Raw genomic sequence first — 9447 nt, 5'->3', positions numbered from 1 at the left:
TGCCTGTCTCTCTTTCAGTCTACCTTTTCAAGGATGTTTGCATGTGAGCAGCCTTGGAAGATAGACATTGTCTCCCTACAAAGTCCACAGTATGTCAGTTTAGTGTATAGTAAGTACAATAACAGTAATGTCTCCTTTATGAGCAAAAAGCAGCCATGCTTACTGCCCATGATAAAGACTCAGGTTCCCTAAGCTGAGAGTTCCTCTCCTATAACAACCCACAGTGAGAACAGGTATCTCCAGGCCTTCTTTCCATCATCCTGTGGGATCAGGGGGCTCAGAGGCCCCAAACCAGTTCCTATGCTGATATGATACCCTGGCTGCCACTATTGTTTTAAGAACTAAATCATCCTTTATTCCTTACTCAGGAGTCTCATGCCTTCTGCCAGTATCCATGGAACTGGCAGGCTAACCTGTTAACTCTTGTAAGAAGAGTAAATTTTCAGATGCTTCTTGGATCCTGGCAATTGCATAATAAGGCTAATGGTAGGGGTGCCTGGGTGGCTCAGTCCCTTAAGCATCCACCTGTTGGTTTCAGCTCAGGTCATGATCTCACAGGTGGTGAGATCCAGTTTGGGAACTGGCTCCACGTTGGTGGGAAGTCTGCTTAAAGATTCTCTCTCTCTGTCCCTCCCCCCATCTTCATGTTCTCTCTCTCTCTCTCTCTCTCGTCATATAAATAAATAAATCTTAAAAAAAAATGACTCATGATAGGGTAGACTTCAGGCATGCATCAGGATTCCAGCACTGCTCTGTGATTCATTTCGTATTGTCCTCCTCTGTGTGTTGGCGCCAATCTCAGTCTGGTAGTGAGATGGCTGCAAAAGTGTTGTTTTGCAATCTGGCCCCACACAAAGAGGGCAAGGAGAGATTGAAGAAAGAGGTGGGCTGCTCCAGATTAGTAGGTTTCAGTTTTAATAATCAAGGGAACATTCATACAAGGTTCGTCTTGAGCAGCTGCAGGACTAGTAGAATTCCATAACAGTATACCAGAATCTTAAAAGTTTATACATATATATAGAGAGGCCTTAGCTGGGTTCAGCCACATACACTGTCCAGATGGTCTCAACAGCACTTTATTCCCTCAAGGCTATGTCTTTGAAAACGGTTCTCACTGTGTGAGCGGTGAATAGAATGTACATGGCAAGGACAGGGGAAGGGCCAAGGTGCCTCCCATTTCCTGGGTCTAGCTTTTGGGTGGCCTGGCACACACGTGTTCTTGATGACTTCCTCCAACAACGAGTTCCAGAAGAGCCATACAACTATGATAATCCCAGCAAAAAGGAGGGATGAGGCATTTCTCCAAAATCTTAAAAAGCAAGAAAACTTTTCCCAGAAAGCACTCCCCACAATCTGTTGACCAGGCCTAGGTTAAATGGCCATCCATGAACAAACAAAAATTATTGAGGAGACATCTGATTGGCCAGCACTGACAGCCCCATGCTTTGTCCCATAAACCGTGTCAAAGGCAGAAGGAGAACAAAGGAGTGGACTGGTCCTGAAGAGGGTCTGCATGGCTGGGCTTTGGGAATGGGTAAAATAGAGAGTTTTATAAGAAACAATGGCATTACATGTGGTTGTTGATTGTGGTGGAGATGGACAAAGTTGATTTTTAAGATGGTGTGCCATGAATTAAGAATGAATTTCTCCAAAGGGAAAAAAAGAATGACACTCCCCCCACCACTTAATGGTGTTGATACATTAATATGAATCTCTCTCTCTCTCTCTCTCTCTCTCTCTCTCTCTCTCTATATATATATATATATATATATATATAAATCCATTTCCCCATGCAGAGATGGGGCTGTATGGAATATTAGAGGTAATGTTTAACTGATGCTGTGCTTATATGTGAAAGCAGATGAAATAAGTCTTCCAGAAAAGTACAGACTTGTGAGTAACAAAATATCTGGGAGAATATTTTGTTTCTTAGTGGTACAAATGTATAAAGGCTTAGCTGGTTTTTCATGGTCAACAAAATACAGGGGGTGTGGGTGAAGGGTTAATAAAGTAAGAAATGAAAAGACCAGAACACTAGAGTGATGAGAAAGTATAATCTGACCTATGTGTGATCTCTCTACCCTCCTTTCTATTTATAGGACCAGGGAGCGTCAAATACCGTCTTAATTTGTTGTCTTGCCTGTTGCCTCAGTTTCCCAAAGTAATCTATCTCTGTCAGGTCAAATTAGAAATTTTCTGTAGTGAAAAAAAAAAAAAAAAAAAAAAAAAAGAAATTTTCTGTAGTGGATAATTCATCCAAGTGTCAGGTTGACTGGGCTGCAGGGTAGGAACATTATTTTAGTTTGGCCAAACACGATTTTGGGAACACATCTGAGAGGGTGTTCCTGGATGAGATTAACATTCGAATCAATGAAACGAGTAAAGCAAATTGCTCTTCCTAACGTGGGTGGGCCTCCTGTACTCACTTGAAAACCTGCAAAGAGCATAAACACTGAGTAATCCTTTCTGCCTGACTGTTGAACTAGAACATAGGTCTTTCCCAGCCTTCAGACTCCCACTGAAACATCAGCTCCTCTTGGCGCTCCAGTCAGTTGCCTTTAGACTGGAATTCACACCATCAGCCCTCCTGGTCTTCAGGCCTCTGGACTCAGGCTGGAACCACACACCAGCAGTTCTGAGTCTCCAGCTTGCTGACCGCAGTTCCTGCGACTTCTCCGTCTCCATAATTGTGTGAGGTTATTCCTTATGATAAATCTTTTCATATGCATCTTATTGGCTCGACTTCTCTAGAGAATCCTAACTAACACATACACCGGTTTTAGTTGGTCACATCTGCCTAGACACACACATTGCATGTCAGTTGGATGGAAGGCTACTTGAGGCATCTATTTTCATTCACCCTCAACAGCATCATCAAATTCTATGCAATATGGTAGGAGTGGCTGTTTAAATTTATGCAGTATTCATTAAAATTAACTTCATTAATGAAAAAATAGAAACTAATCCCTTGGGCAGCCCCGGTGGTGGGGTGTGATCCTGGAGACCCGGGATCGAGTCCCACATCGGACTCTCTGCATGGAGCCTGCTTCTCCCTCTGCCTGTGTCTCTGTCTCTCTCTCTGTGTGTCTATGAATAAATCAATAAAATCTTTAAAAAAAAAAGAAAAAAGAAATTAATCCCTCAATCACACTAGCCACGTTTTAAGTACTCAATAGACATGTATGGCTAGGAGTTATCACAATGGGCAGCATGAACACAGGACATTTCCTTAATCAAAGAATATTTTATTGGACAGCACTGGGCTATACAATAACGGATTCTTATGTCATTGACCCATAACTGCTGAATCCTCTTGTATCCCTTAATTTCAATTGAACGCTCCCTATACAATAAAAACGTAAGGAACAGATGGTATACAGCCAAAATTTACACTCGAAAAATCTATCAGAACATGGACATTCCGTGGATATAACACCATACAGATATATAAAAAGGTATACAATGCATGTATCTAAAAAATACATATATAAATATATAACATATTTAAATCCTTCAATTATTCTTTAATACTCTCTCTGAAAAGAAGAACATTTTTCAAAGATGTATTTTTTTTTATTTGTTTATTTTAGAGAGAGAGAGCTCACACAGGGAGGAAAGGGAGAAGGAGAGAGAGTCTTAAGCAGACTCCACCAGAGCACCCGACACAGGGCTTGATCCCAGGACCCTGTGATCATGACGTGAGCCAAAACCAAGAGTTAGCCACTTAACCCTCTGAGCCACCCAGGCACCCCTCTGACAAGAACGTTTTTTTGAGTTCACATTAGCATACAAGGGAAATTCTTCTGCCCCTGTCCAGTCTCCAGGTTTACAGAGGCTCTCTTTTTTTGTTGTTGTTTGTTTTAGACTACCCCCAAGCATGGCTGAGGTAAGTCCATTCCTGACTGCCCTCATTTCGCTGCCAGCCAGAGGGCACCAGGAACAGAAGCTGGCTCATTTTCACAGCAGCTCCCTCCCCACCTTGGTGCTGACAGGGTGCCTTCCTAAACCTGCATGGGTTTGTGGATGAGGAGCTGGGAAGGAATTCGTCTTTGAGAGAGAACAGTACAGAACGAGAGAATCATCGTTGGTTTATGCAGGATCAGAGGTAGGCCTTGAATGGGAAAAACTAATATGGCCATGTGACCAAAAAAAAAAAAACATTAAAAAACTCACTTGGAAAAATGAAGCCATCTAAGGCACAAAGATGGAAATTGGCACAGTTCCCTCTCTCTCTTTTTTTTTCCATGTGTTTATTTGGGAGAGAGAAAGAGTGAGCAAGAGAGAGAGAGAGAGAGAATACAAGTGGGGGCAGGAGTAGAGGGAGAGGGAGAAGTAGGGTCCCCACTGAGCAGGGAGCCCCACATAGGGCTGGATCCCAGGAATCTGGGATCATGACCTGAGCTGAAGGCAGAGCCACGCAGGCACCCCCAGCACAGTTCTTTTTGAGAGAGACCAGACCTGTCCAACTTCTTCTCCACGCATTGTCCATCATACACTCGATGCTTCCATCCCCTACACTATCCCTATTTCTCACTACATCACTCTCATGACCTCTTCTCTTTCGCAATCTATGCCATATGTTGCCTGCTGTACCTACAACTCCCTGAAAATCTTTCTTCACCCCAGGAAGTCTTCTTCTCACCTCTCCATCACCTTCACCCCTACAAAGCCTGTCTGACTTTTCTGGGCACAGACACTTTTTCTTGCACACTCTCAGAGTATCTTGTTTACCTCTCTCTTTTCCTAATTACATGTTTATATTTCTGTTTCCTCACTACTTTTTGAACTGCAGGGGGGCCAACCCGTGTCTTATTAAACCATGTTTCAGGGCCCAAAACAGAGTATGTGATTGCCTGGTTTCTATAAAAAGCAAATCGATGAGTTAATTATTTAAAAAAACAAACAAATCAGGAATAAGAAATGCATGAGAAAGAGTGACAGCGCAGCTTGAGCCAGTGAATCACTGAAGTCTGGGCGGAGATGGAAGTTTACTAAGTACATCAGAAACTTCTCAAACTTTTGTCAATATTTCTGCATTACTCGGGAATATTTTGCTTGCAAGTGACCAAAACCCAATTCAAAGCAGCATAAGTAAAGAAAGGGTATTTTGGCTTTTGTACCTGGTAAAGCCAGTGGTAGGAGCCTGAGCAGGGCAGGGTCAGGAATGACACATCAGGAATCAGTTGCTCCAGCTCTAGGCTGTGCTCTCTTCCTCATTCCTTGTCCCTGGACAGTCCCCTCAATGTGATGACCTGGCAGCTGCAGGGTGACTGGGGCTGGCTCTCTCTGGTGGTTGCCTCACTGACCGTCTTGGAAAGACATCTCCTTTTCCTGATTATGCCAGCAGAATTCCAGCTGAGCCAGTCTTTGTACCAGTATAGACGCCTCCAGCACAGAGTTATGTGAAGGAGACTGTCAGTGTGTGATGCTCTTGATTGTCCATGTTTATTCCTGGAATCAACACTGGAGTTAGCCCTGACTGTTCCACATGGACTGAGCATTGAGCAGTGATACCCCAAAGGAAACCGAGATGTCCTCATTAGAAGAGGGACAACAGACATTGATTGGGAAAGCCAAAACAAGTATGGCCCCCCTTGGCCACGATCCAATGTCACGATCTTCCTGCTACACTATGAACAAACTGTGGTTCATTACATGTCTTTATTTTCTGTGGTAGGAACTATGCTGCCGTCGCTTATTGCATTGCTGTCTTCAAAACTACAAGTGGCTATTTCAAATAAGAGAGTGAAAGCAAGTGCTATGCTTGTTGACATGTTCTTTTAATCCTCCTAAGAGGCATTATAGTTTATTATAATCAACCTCTTCCCAATGCTAATCTGCTACTGCTTATCTATTAACTATGTGATTCAGACCCAGGTTTGTTCACACATTTTTTTTCTCTCTCCAGCAGAGGAAGGTGCCAATCAACTTCCTTTACCCTCTTCTGTCTGATAACACTCAAAGGACTCCACCTATTCAGTGCTTCTCCAATACTGGTAGGGCTAGGTGCATCTCAGTCGGCTTAAACAGCATTCTTTACATGTCCCTCTCATTAAGAGGCTGACAAAAATCTGAATTTGGACCCCGAATAAGTTTTTAACATTCACTTTTTATGAAGGAGAGTGAGCTTCACTCAGACACTTCGGTGGGCACCAGGACCCAGCTAAAAGTCCATAATCTTTTAGTGGTCTCCTTATCTTCAGCTGTACCATTAACAGCTATATGCACAATATAATGGTAGTTTCAATTTAAAGAAGTGCTAAAAATGCAATTTTATATACATTTATATAAATAAGCCAGCCAATTTTTGCTAAAATATTAAGTGCAGGGGATCCCTGGGTGGCTCAGTGGTTTGGCGCCTGACTTTGGCCCAGGGCGCAATCCTGGAGACCCGGGATTGAGTCCCGCGTCGGGCTCCCGGCATGGAGCCTGCTTCTCCCTCCTCCTTTGTCTCTGCCTCTCTCTCTCTCTGTGTGTCTATCATAAATAAATAAATAAATCTTTAGAAAAATAAAAAAATAAAAAATAAATAAAATATTAAGTGCATAGAAGTGCGGATGGTATGTCGTAATGCAAAAAGTAATATAATTCAGATGCTTATAGGCTTGCAAGTGCTAGCAGGCTAACATGTGACTCTGTTTAGTGTTTTCACAAGGGCTGCTTTTGTTTATGTAAGTTGGGATCTACTAATGAAAGAATTTTTTGTTGTTGTTTCAGAATAGTTACAGAATATGCTCCAATCCACAGGGCACAAGGAACATGGCATGAACTTGATCCTTGTAGGATGTGAATTGTAATACACATTGTGTTTGGTTTAATTAGCAGACAGTTGTGATCTTTTAAGAGTTGCTGGTTTTATATCAATTTCTGCAATGCAAGGAGAAATCAGTATGCCAAGGATCCTTCATATCAGTGGGGTGTGGAGACTAATCACTTTTGACTAATAATCTGATCAACCTCTGAGGCGCCACCACAAATATTCTTAGGGAATGGTATATTTGTTGTCTGTCAAATTCAGTCACAGGGTTAGTGATTAGCCACAGTTTGGAGGTAAGGGACATCTTCCTCTCCTCCTCCTGAGTAAAAGGTAAACTGATAGATAACAAGGAGTTCCTTCAAATTCAAACAACGTCATGGTAAAAACAACCTCACTCGGGCACATCATAAAAGGGAAGAACATAGGAAGCACACATTTCCCTAAACAAAATCAAATGATTTAAGCAAATGCCAGGAGTCGATAGCTACCTATTGTGCTCCTTCATGGGATCTCAGTGATGTTTTTGTTGCCATAAGAACAGGACGTAAGTGCACTTGAACCCAAGGACAGAAGAACTTGTACCACAAACTAAGCATGTTCTTCTTTGAGTGCTAGAACATGGCCATTAGCTTCAAATGGGACACAGAAAATAGACTTCGTAATGAAAGTTCCCTGCAAATTGGCTCACACTCATTAAAGAAGGCATTTGTTCTCTTATTGCCCCTAATTTCCCTGGTAGCCTAAAGAAGTAAAAGTTAGACTTATAACAAAGATAACTGTAGTAATTGTCACATTGAAGTAAAAAAAAAAAAAAAACAGTAGAGGGGAAGTGAGGGGAGACCATGCTCCAAGTTCGGGGCATTGTTTATTAGCAAATATACTCTCTGAAACATTAGCTTAAACAGGCAAATTACTCCTACTGCTTCATTCTAGCTTTAAACAGCAACTATTTTAGCTTGAGTTGCAATACTATGAAGTTTCAAAATTCGGGCAACTCTTGTGGAATTAATACATTTTAGTATGCAAAGTGTTTAAACATGAATTGTTCAGTGTAAAATTGCTTTAAAATGGTACAAAATATAGGCTACATGTTGAAGAAGCAATGTATATAGTTTCCATTAAGCATGTCAGGTTATAGTAGTCATTCTATAAATAATAGTAACATCTGAAGAAAAGAAGCCAGTATCAAATTTCCATTGGACTGTACAGATTTACGAAATGGAAATAGCATTCTTGGTGTAAATTGATTAAAAGCACATCTTGTAAATCTCTGTGAGTTATGGCTCCATCCCAGTAAAAGCCAAATAAATCAGATCCTTTTTAAAATGTACTCAAATATTGTCAATTTGAAGATGCCTCATGAAAATAAATAAAAATGAGGAAAAATGGAGAAATAAAGCAGATATAAAAAAACAATGTATTAGGAAAACTAAGTGCTGGTTCTTTGCAGAGAAGAGAGCTAATAAACACACACAGTGTAACCAATAGATAACCATGTGGCATATGCAATAAAATTGCAAAGATAAGAAGTATATATATATATATATATATATATATATATATATATATATATATGCAATTTGGGTTAAAATAGGAGGAGACCATTTTGAAGTCATCAGTAAATAATAGTTACTATTCTATGTAAAATACATGGGCATGTGGGAAAATTTTAAATTATCAAACTTGATGCCTAATCCAAGTTGTAGGAAAAAATTAAAGATATCTATAATCTTAGGTTCATTTTTAAAGTTATAAAGGATTGTTTTCAATTGAAAGTCGGGATGCCGATGTATTTGCAGGTGAAATTTCATAAGCTCTAAAAGAAACCGTAGTTTCCATAGTATATAACCTGAGTCAGAAGACTATAAAAAATTCAAAATTTCTCACTTCACATAATGAGGATAGTGGAGATCTAATATTTTAACTTGAGAACTATCCTATAAAAATGGCATTAGGGTTTTCTTGCCAATGTAGTTCAATGCATAAACACTAAAGTGAAAAACGCATGTCAGAGCTTTCATGTGTACATATATGTGTATTGTCAAAAAATTACACAGACAGAATTAAGCAGGCAAGGAAGACTTAATTCAGGACCTTTGCAGTAGAGGAGAGAGAGAATGGATACCATTGAAACAAAAGAGGGGGAGAGAGTTTAAGTGCTGGGATGAGCTAGTGAAAGGTGCCAGAGGACATGTGGGGCAGGGGCAGGCATTGGTCAAGGTGATCCAGGTCATCTGCATTTGCTAATTAGTGCTTATCAAAGTTAGGTTCCTGCTCTCCCACAGAGGTTGGGAGATGGAACATTATCTTGATGATTATATTTCAAAGAGATGGTTCCTGAGACATTGAGGAAGGCATTCCTGGGCTGTAAATCTGGCAAGAGAAAGGGCAGAGAAAAATTTATAATTGCAAGCTTCTAATGTCAATGCTCTAAAAACAGAGTGGTCAGGGGTCTACAGTCAGGAAGAAAAAACTGTCTTAAGTTTAGTCAAGCTGAAGTGAACATTAGTTAAGGCCATCTTAACCAACACACGCATGCACGCATGCACACACACACCCACACAGATATACCTGTATGTGTATGTGAATAAAAGATAATGCATTCTCCATAAATAGGTTTTATTTTAGAAATCCAATGGTTGTTGATGATTTGAAAACATTAACATACACATCCTAAATTGTTTGATAAA

Source organism: Canis lupus, chromosome 24 (genome assembly GCF_048164855.1).
Source record: "Canis lupus baileyi chromosome 24, mCanLup2.hap1, whole genome shotgun sequence".
In the NCBI taxonomy this organism is placed as follows: Eukaryota; Metazoa; Chordata; class Mammalia; order Carnivora; family Canidae; genus Canis; species Canis lupus.
This window is presented reverse-complemented; position numbering follows the sequence as displayed.